Here is a 10,827-nt window from a genome sequence, read left to right on the forward strand (position 1 = left end):
TGTAAATGTGAAAAGTGCAGCACATCACTTCCTTAGATTTTTCTGTTTTTTTTGTTAAGAATACATACCTATGCAATGGTTTAGCTCACTTTCTTCTAAAAGCTTAATGAATGCATCAAGCCAAGTAAAATATTCATTAGGGTAATTGGTTCAGTTCAAGCTCTGTGGGCTACAGCTTGGAAATGTACACACTACTGCCTTTATAAATGCAGCATGTTGATTCACCAACCCTTTTACTTTTCATTCCATATGTTTACTGTATTATGCAAAATCTGATTAAGTAACTGTTGTAGCTGTTTCCAAGTAATATTTTGTATCTAAAGTCAAAAGTTAAGTGTTACTCAGAGTGAAATCTATTTATTTGTAAAGCACATATGATTTTTTTATTTAAAATATTGTTTTGAAACCATTGGATATGTATATTTAAAAAAGCTATTTTAACATAATAAAATATTTGTTCCCAAAATATTGATCTGACTCTTACTTCACTTAGACATGCCTAAATGAGGTATAAAATGTATTAATTGCTAGCTAGACAATTTTCAGTATAAGATTCTGGTTTCATTTCCATGTAAATTCACCATACCCCATAGGTTTTCCTCTGTCCTCCCTGTTGTGATGGGCACCTGCCTCAGGCAATATGGTTTAAGAAAATTTTTAGAATATATATAATATATATATTTTTTTTATTTTATTTTTATTTATTTATTTTTTGAAAACTCTTTTGTCAAGAATGTGGTTAGGGAAAATTTAACTTATAATTTCTAAAAACACTGCATAGCCCTTTCCTTGGAGTACTTTACTACTCCCCTGCGGAGGAGCAGGACCTTGAAATTTAGCTCAGATGGATCCTTTGTGTGAAGGATATGCTTTTGCTTTCTATGAAAGTCTGCCTAATATTGGCCAAGTTACGTACCTTTGAAACTTGGTCCTTTCCAGCAGATACTTGCTAGGGCTGAGAAGTCTCTTGTGATTGTGTCCTCAGGAAACCTCTCTGCTTCTGTTCCTGACAGAAKTGTCCATGAAGGTGTCCTGTCACAGGTCCTTCGAATGATCCAAGCGTTTGTTGCATAGCAGTCGCTGGCAGCAGAGGCAGCTGGCACAGGTCTTTGCCCTGGGCTGAAGTTTCAGCCCTGTGTAACTTGCCACAGTGAGCTGCAAGAGTCAGAGCCCCTTGAAGGTGCTGTTTCCTACACCTGCCTTTCCCAGCGCATCATCATAATAGCTAGAAGAGCAGGTGTCCCTTGAAATACCAACTTTGCAGTTGTCGATGGAGATGTGTCCTCATTGAGGACCTGAACCACCACACAATCTCAGAAGTGGCAGCATCCACCAACCACAACTACCACCATGACATTAAAAAAAAAGAAAAAAAGAAAAAAAAGAGAGGGAGGAGAAGAAGAAAGCAAGTACTAAGAGAGCCTGCAGGAGTGCCACGTTCAGAGCGTGATGGCCAGCCAGCCTTTGCCAGGGACTTCAACTGTAGCTGCTGTCTGAGCTGAGCCAGCAGGTGCGTGGCAGGAGCCTGGCTGTGGAGGAGCTGTGCCGGGCACATGTGGGAGGGGAGCAGTGGGGCTCTGGGAGCTGCTGGGTAGAGGAGGAGACGTGGGTTTAGGCAGAGAGCCAAAGCAGTGGTTTCCATAGCAGCTGGAGCTGGTTTGATTTCTGTTTAAGGATTCTTGGTCTTTTTGTCACCTGTTGGTGGTGGTCTGTGAAGGTTTCCTCCTGGATTAGATAGAACAATGGTTTGTCCTTTTTTCTTTTTTGTTTTTCTTTTTTGTTCTTTTTTTGTTTTGGCTATTTCTTTTCTTAACAAAATCTGAGCATTTCCGAGAGTTGGATCAAAGGACTGGGAATCAAGGCTATTGGCCTTGTTCCCCTGTTGTTACCTTTGGCAACATGTTGTTAGAAAAATCATTGTGGAACCAATTGTCAGACAGTTGAGCACCAAACAGTTTCACTGTGGCAGTGTCTCCTGAACTCTTTAAATGCAGTTTTTGACCTTTGTATATCCTCCTCTCTTTGTTCATGATGTATATTGTTATCTGACTTAAAGCAAGGAGTACTGTTGAGAAACTTGGTATATTCTACATTGCTTTAATGAAATGGTTTATAACAGCTAGTGATCTCCTTAGACGATGTAATCTGAAAATGAAGATTTAAAATAATAATTAGCATCCTTAGTTTATTAGAACAGAAAACTTAATGTTGACTGAAAGGTGAAACAAGGGGCAGAATGCCACTCTTCCCTCATTTCATTTTTATTTGCAGCCAGTGATAGCTTGGAGTTGTTGTTTTTTTTTTTTTCCTTATAGAAAGAGGTCTAGCACAGAGTGACTATGAGCAATTTTCACTGGCAGATTAAAAAAACTGTGACACAGCCATTTGCATATTATCAATAAATTTTTTTATACTGTTATGATATGAAAGTCTTGTTGCATTAGCAGCGTTTYATGTAGTAGCAAACATAATTTTTGCTACTGAAGTAAGTATGATGCACAAAAATACTTATAAGTATTTAGTACCAAGTACTTGGACTGTGCCTGACATTGTATGGTGCTAGTGATAAGAAAGTAAAGAATTAGGAAAAACGTTGGCATGGGCACATAGGAACTCACTGTATTGTGTGGGGTTCAGGGTCTTGTTAGTATGTTGCTTGTGGATTTGTTTTACTTGCAACATGATAGAATGTGTTAATAAAGTTATGTATACCTAATTCTGTGTTACAGCTTCTGGATTTCATGAGACAGCTACTTGGCACTTTAGAAAAATAGGCTGTATGTTTGACTTAACACCTAGCCACTTACGTTTGAAAACTTTCTGGCCCCTATAGAGCTTTAGGTGAATATATGAACCATGCAGCACTGAAAACTTCAGAAGACTGATTCATTTGTGCTAATCAAAGAGAAGATTAATTGAAATATACTGTCAAGGAATACTAAACTTCAGGTGCTGGTATCTTTTTCTTATTGTTATACACCTGATACTCTGTAGCCTGAAATAATTGTGGAAGCTGTCAGCACATGATGTGGTGCATGATGGTCTCGTAGATCATATAGGTCCACAAAATTAAGGAATATTAAGATGTGTTTAAGGTGTGCTTCACCATGCTTCTAAGAAGTATCTGTTCATGAAAAGTATTTTTCCAAATGAATTCAGTTGTTTTGCATAACAGCACAAATTTCCTTGGCCTTCCACTATAGCTTCAGGAAAGCTTAGTTAAACATTATGTACCCATGCACAAGGAAGCCCCTCAGTCAGCTGAGTACCTGCCCACATGTAAACTTAAAGGACAAAGATGGTCCTGTTGACTTCTGTAGGGTTGCTGTGCCCTAAAAGCATGTGTTTAGGTACTTCATTGATATGAGGTCTAAATTGTAAAGTATTGTAACTAAATCAATCTGAGATGTACAACTTGTATTGTGCAGATAATGTGTATATTTGAAACAGGAATTCCTAATGAAGAGTAAACTGCTTTGTTAGTGTCTCCTGCTAACAGATCTAGCAAACTGCAAGTGGTCAGCTTCTGAAAGTGCGCTCCTAAATGCATCTTTTTTCAGAGATAGAGACAACCATATTTTTCAAATGATGCACTTCAGGTGGAATTTTATCTTTCTGCACCCAGATTAAGAAAACTCCCAAATCTTGATTCTTTGGCTTAATATATTCAAATGCAATCTCCTCATGCACTGTGCTTTGGCAGCGCTGTGCTAGCGAACAGCTATAATTAGATTAGCAGCCCGCTAAGCAGCGGTGGCAGTGTGGGAGCCTCAGAGAGCATGTGCTGGAGTCTGCATGTGCCTGGCTCTTATTGGCGGGTGCCGTTGCTGCCTGCCGGTTTGATAGGTTTCCCCAGTAATCTTTATGCTGCATTACAGACATAGATACAGAGGTACTGTGTGCACGCAACGGTGGAGGTGCTCAGCTCGTAGTGTAAAAGAAAGCCCACGGATGAGACGCGTTGGTCTTTGTTATAAAACATCAGTACTTAAGGACTGCTAGCCACGAGCGGAGAGGTCAGTGAAGGAGTTTTACTTTGTGGTAATTACTTTCAGGTCTTTATCTCTCCAGTAAAACACAGTCATGCATGAAATGAATACTGTTAATCATGTCATCTGTTTAATTTGATCTTGCTTTCATTAGTATCATGTGTACTCCAGTGGGATAACCACCAGATTATAAAACATATCGTTACAGAGTGGATTTAGTAGAAAAATAGAGTATATTTATACTGGAATATTGCTTTCATTTGAAATCTTGAGCCTGTGCATGTGAGTAATCTTACTGATTGCCTTTTGTAATGCTAATGGAAATATTTCTTTTACTGAGATGTTTTCGGCAGAACAACTGAACTAAAGCATTTATGACTGCTGGTACATGAAGATGAATTTCTAAATAGTGATTRGTTTAAAGAATAATTCTGTGAAGTGTTCTTTGATTTGATCAGAGCAATAACCATCTTGATGGCTCCTTTGCAAAAGAGGAATGAGGAGTAATATGCTATTGTTCTTTCAACAAAGACGCTGTAGCCTTCATGTTTGGGTGGATTCTTTGTTTCATCCACTGGATTTTATATTAAGTAGCTCTTAAAATGAAACTAAAGCCAGTCTGGCTGGTAGACTGCAGTATATCCTCTGCTTGCACACACATATGTAAATACGTATATCTGTATTGTTCTCAAAGGCCAAATTTTTGGCCCAAAGCCTTGTTTATTATCAGAATTGCCTTCAGCTGTAGAATGAAACAAGATGCATATGCCAGTCTCTTCATCTGCGAGTCTGAGACTATTACGGTATTTATCATAACATCATACTCATTTAAGTTCTTTTTATACTTGACTTACACGTCAATTGATCACAACTTTTCCTATAAAAAAACCCCCAGATATTTAATGAGCACCTTTTACAGTGAAAGCTGTTCAAAATAGAAGGAAACAAGCATAAAATATAAACAGATCTCTTAATGTAGTCATGCTTCATATGGTGACGTTTGAATATTGAGGCTGACTGCTGAGACTTCAGAGTTAATGCCCTTGTCTGTGTCAGACTCCAGAGCCCACATAAACTTGTATATTAAGTCACCAGTCATCTAGCTGGCTGGCTGCCACCATGCGTCTGAGGTAAGAGTAGATTGTCTCAGCCAGTATCAGAAAGGTGTTAGGAATGATAGCTATTTTGGTATTAGTCTTCACCCTTTCCTCAGCACCTATTCATGAAGATGTGTTTCCTACTGTATAAAATGAAGCAAAATTAAATTCTTCATGTGTAAGCTATTTCATGTGAAGCTCTGTTACCTTCTGAGTAGAAACCCTTGAAAGTGGGAATTTATTTAGCTGATAACGTTAAATGGCTGTGGGTACTATAGATATGCACACTTTATTTGTGAAAAAAATATTTAAAAGATTTAACTCACAGCTGGGTATTTCTTGGTACATACCAGTTTCCTTGAATTTTTGCTACTAACTAAAACAGTTACCTTGCTGTCTGTATTCACCTGGGTTTTATTTCCAAAGTTATTTCCTTCAACGCAGACTTGGAAAATTATATTTTTCCATAGCAACAATTAAGCCTGGACAGGGGAGGACTCAGGATGTGAAGGCTTGTTGTTTTCAGGGTGTTGCATATTCCTCCTTGCTCCAAATTGCCAAAAAAGTGTGTTTTAAAGAGGTTTTAAGTTAATTTGTGCCTTGTGCCTTTAAGAGAGTCTTTCCTGAAATAATTTATCTACATCTTTGTGACAGGATCCTGTGAAGGAGTAAATAATGGTGATGTTAGTTAAAGAAACATAGTGAGTAAAATCCCCGGTTGAATTATATATCCACCATATTCAGACTGTTTATGTTCAAGAGAACAGAGACTGATATATCTTGTCTTTCATTTACTGTTTTATGCATTGAGCTGTCATCACTTCTTTGTAAAATAAGGCACAGCTGGAAAAATGCTGTAAAAGTTAGCATATTTTTAGTGCTGAGTACAGTTAATACCATCAACCACTACAACTGAAATACTGCACCACTAGCTATTTAGGTATGGACACCTCTACCGCCAAAAAGAGCTGTAATGATCTATGTAAGTATCACCAGAAAAAATGACAGTCATGAACCTAGCACTGGTGACAGCGTAATTTAAACTTACAATGCCTTAACAGCAAGGAATAAGCTACTTTGTTATTGCTTCACTTTTCATCATAACCTCATTTTTTCTTTCAGGTAAACAAAGAAAACAAATTGAAGCAACAGTTTGTATAGATTGCTCTCTAAAAAAAAAGTTGTATTTGTCACTATATACATATTTTAACCAGCCCATTGCTACAGGAAATCTAGTACTCTTCAGATTGTCAACGAGATCTTACATTCAGGTTTTGCCAGTGAATTTCTTGACTTAAAAGTTTTGAATTGCTCTTTGTGAGGAGGCACGTACGTTACGCATTTGCTGTGTGTTTGCCTCTGTGTGCAATTCTTATTTTTGATATGTTGTTCTGTAGCTAAACATCAAAATCTCCCCTTATGTGGAAGGGAGATTTTCCAACCAAGAATGCAGGGTGTGCATGTGTGTACATATAAGTATGTATGGTAAGAACACAAAAGTAGCTATAAATATCAATGTCTCAACTGTTACGGTGCTTCATATATATGTAAATATATATAGCTGCCTAAGAATCACTTATGCCAYCTAACATGAAAATGTGTTTGTGTAAAACTAATGTTTTTAGCATTTTCAGTGTCATACTAGTAATATAATCCAATGGCATTATAAATATCCTTGGAAGAGTAGTGTTTTCAGAATCATTGGCTTTGGCTGCTAGCTGAAGATGGATATATGCAATAATCTGAGTACCACTAATAAACAGTGTTGTGCTAGCTCTGGTTTATTAAAGTATTATGTCTTTTTACTGTTACATGTGTAAATGAATTTTGCATTACATAGAACCATACCAAATCTAAAGGGGAAAGATTATGCCTAAGGTTAAYGCATTTTTTCTAGTCTGTTAGCAATGAAAGAGATGCTCCAGGGAAAAACAGTCATAGGGATTTAAAATATTACCAAAGTGTTTATTTTGCGGGATTGGCACTTATATGCCATATGACTTGTAAGGTCAAGTAGCAGTAAATGATATATACATACACGTATGTATATGTATGCATGCATTTCTAGGTTTACATTAAAATGAGAAAAGTGTCCTAAAGCACACTTCTCCTTTTCCTGTTTTTGGAATCAATTGCAATTATTACTTCCTGATGTAATATCAGTCTGTATAAATAGTAGAGACATATAGATACCTTATTRAATGTTTATTATAACACTTTGAAATTTCATGGGAAATCAATAGCCTGTTTTCTGTGTTTTGCTGGGGAAGGTCTTTTCGTTCTTCAGACTGTTGAGTTGGGAGGCGGATGAGCACTAGACGGAGATTCTTTACTTAGTCTCTATAAGGTGTAGGTTAAGAAAGAGAGGCCGTATTGTGATTACGATCTCTCAGCACCACTGTAGCAGAAATAATTAAAATAATCAGAAACATTACCATTTTTTCTGTATGCGGATGTTTGAGTAAGTATAGGCCTTAGGAACACCATCTAGTAAGGAGGCGGGCTTTCTTCACGTTGCCGATGTGAACTGTGGGTCTATCTCGCACAGCATTTGGATGGAAAGGGTAGAAGGTTGCTGAAGAAATGGCTCTGATCTCCTCTGTGGCCCCAGCTAGCTGGCCGAGATGGTCTCATGTGAAGAACGCGTGCTGCAATCTCGTCAGCTCGGAGACAAGAGCAGGGCCTCAGAGTGGGGAGTGTCTGCATTTCCCTTGCCACAGGTCTCGCTCAGCTGCCACAATTTATTTTGTAGAMTAACTATATGAAGTCAGAAACTTTAAACAGAGGATGAAATATGCATTGCTCTAGGCATCTGCATGTCAAACATTTACAATATATAGAGGAAGATCGTGTTTTACTGAGCAGGATAATGAAAGCAGCAATGCCTCTTTCTCTGGTTCTTGCAACTGCAGTATTTTCCCTCAATTGTATACTTCTAGTATGGTGAACTTATTTTATTTTTTATTTTTTACATTTAATCTCCTGTAGTAAATAACTTTAATTGGTCTTGAATATATTATATGAGGTATTAAATGTGGCTTGATATATTTAATGTAGAATATAACTGGCAAATAGTAATCCTTGATGCTATTGTCTCAGAATAATCCTGGCAACAAGATTCCTGTCTCAGTTTCTCATTGTTTTTCATACACCTGCTTCAGCCACCTGTAGGCACAARTACTTTCTCCAGAGTCTTTCTCCAAAGCAGATGAAGTTTTCAACCCAGATCTTCACTTTGTAAATGAACAATTTAATGAACATGAGCATAAACATGAATTGTCATTTCATTGTGTAGCAGATATTATTCTGTTTTATGCCCCATTGTGCAGCTGTGTCTCACATGTCTGAGTTATATTGGTTTATTAATTGAAAGAGTGTTATTTATACTGGCAATGATTATATGGCCATCTATTTCATTGGTTGTATAACTGGGTTTTGTAGGATGGTTTTATTGCATCCATTCATACCTTCCAAGTATGAATGTGTGCACTACAAAATTCCAATTAACAACAAAGAAGCATATTAAATTCTTGTTGTTGCTTTGAAGTAGCTTATTTTGGAAATTAGTAGACTAGCCCAAAGACTAGACTACTGTGCTTGTTGATTAGCAAGTCTGTTGAAACACGTTCTGTAGCAAAGTCATGCAATGTGGCGTATGACTTGTATGGGTAATTAGTGCTGTTTAACTGGAGGGAAGTTCAAATGTCCAGATTTGCACTGGTATCCACGTTTTCAGGAGTTTAGGAATATTTAGCTCCTGCATCTGTTTAGGGTCCACAGCTATAATCAGTTCTAAGATCTGGGAGCTGTTTTTGTTGGTAATGATTTAGAAGGGGAGGTATTAATACGGTCAGGCGTGTTGGCCTATAACGGAAACACGTAATATGATACAGCCCCTGTCCCAAAGCATTTTCTCCCTGTATAGTCTAAGCAGAAAAAGACTAGAGTGGAAGGGGAAAACAGAGCCAATAAAGACGAGGCAACTTCTGTGTGCCCACGAGCTGTGGGCTTGCAGAGGGGGCTCAACAGCCTGTGCCTTAGGAGTCGAAGCCCTCACTACAAATGATGTGCAGAAGGGTATAAATACCCTTGCCTGTGTAAGCACTCACAGTATAGACTTCCCAGGGTAAGGACAATTTCCTCATAATGTTTCAGTATCATAATGGGCATTGAGTATTTTGGGCACTGCAGTCATCTGGAAATGAGTGTGCAGTTTTGTTTCTACCGTGACATTACAACAACAGTCTAATCAAAAGATGTATGAGGGACTTGATGGTAAATGATATGCTCTCCTCTTCCATTACCGTTATATCAACCCTAATGCAATCCATGTTCCCCCCCCACCCTTATTTTGCATTAGTATGTCATGGAGTGCAGCGCCTCTAATTTTGGCCCCTAGCTGCTGATGGGGAAAGAAGTCCCCAGGGACTGGGTGAAGCCCCGGAGAGGCTGTATGTCTGCTGTTAGTTTTACGTGGAAGGCAGGTATTGTGGTGGATGCAGCAGAGCAGGACCTTGAAATAGGCAGTATCATTGTCCTTCAGTGCTTTGGTGTCTTGTTTTTTCTTTTTTCCACAATTCTTTTCCTCTTGCCTTGCTGCCGCCTCCTTTCTAAATTTGTCTGCCCCATTTTCCCATTCCAATCTATCGTCTCTTTTTATTCACATTCTCCAGTCAGTCTCTCCCTGCCTTTCAGCTTATATCTGCCATTCAGCCATGTGCTCTTTCACATGTCACAGCCACCTCTCTCTTGGGGGGGAGTGAGGGGGGAATATCACAAAATACCTCCTAGTTAGAGRTGCCAAGGATGGTGTGCAGGCGAAGAATTAAAGTTCTCTTACCAAAGATGCTTATTTTTTTGAGCACGATGTCCTTGGTTCCTGCTTGGGAAGCTTATTCTGGCAAATATAAATCTTACCCCTGACCTTTCAGATTCTGACATATCTGCTTTTCTTCTCTCACCCTGTTACCTCTTTACTGAAGACAAGCATCTCTGTTCATCTTCCTGTCACCCTCCTGTCATCTCTAGATCAAGGCTTTCCAAAGTGATTAATGAGTTTTTCTGACTGAAAACAGTGCTGCTTTTAATAATGCCCCCATGTGGATACCCCAGATCAGCAGTGGTTCTGTAAAATCTTGACCTATGTAGCTGCTTTTTACTACTCCTGCTCTCTGTGGGTTTCTCTGGCAGCAGCGGCAGGATACTGACCTGAATCTGGACAGCTTCACTGCTGCCTATGGAGCTCTGAACTGCGTGGGTGCTTACTGGCTTAGAGTCTTGTTAATTTTGCTTTTTTTGCCTGCTGCTTGGCAAATTTGCTGCACTGGTTGCCTAAAGGATCCTGCTTGAGTCTGAGAGCTCTGACTCTGTGCTGGGAGGAGGTTTCGCAGAGTACCTTCGTTAAATCCTCACAGGGCAACAGCCAAGCAGGTTGTGCCCCATTCCATGCAAAAGTATGTAGGATTTGGGATCCATATCTGTAGCGTGGCTAATTTTTACTATGGTATATGTAGGAAAACTGGGTTGCTTCTTTATTATCTATGGTGATTTTTAGCTCTCTAAAGAGTCAGAGTTTTCTGGGAGTATTTCCTTATACTTGAAACCTAAATTTGCATCAAAAGCATATCTGCAGCAAACTCTTAAATCTGTTCTTAGAAGACATCTACAAATACTTAATCCATCTGTTGCTGAACTACTTTCTTTCTTTTTCTTTCTCTCTCTCTTTTTTGTTTTTTTTTTTT

The 10,827-nt window shown here is 38.6% G+C and overlaps 1 protein-coding gene across 3 annotated transcripts in view; it reads left to right on the top strand.

Moving 5' to 3' along the window:
• The window catches only part of FAM110B (family with sequence similarity 110 member B), a 117,251-nt gene that overhangs the window by 47,830 nt on the left and 58,594 nt on the right, over positions 1-10,827 (top strand). The window contains exon 1 of one of the 3 annotated variants that reach the window (XM_026054717.1): positions 3,980-4,016. The exons of the other annotated variants lie outside the window; for them this stretch is intronic. The gene's annotated coding sequence lies outside the window, so the exon portion shown is untranslated. Of the gene's footprint in view, positions 1-3,979; positions 4,017-10,827 lie in introns of those variants that run through there. 3 annotated transcript variants of the gene reach the window in all.

The sequence above is a fragment of the Apteryx rowi genome, unplaced genomic scaffold, assembly GCF_003343035.1.
Source record: "Apteryx rowi isolate R43461 unplaced genomic scaffold, aptRow1 scaffold_96, whole genome shotgun sequence".
NCBI classification, from domain to species: Eukaryota; Metazoa; Chordata; class Aves; order Apterygiformes; family Apterygidae; genus Apteryx; species Apteryx rowi.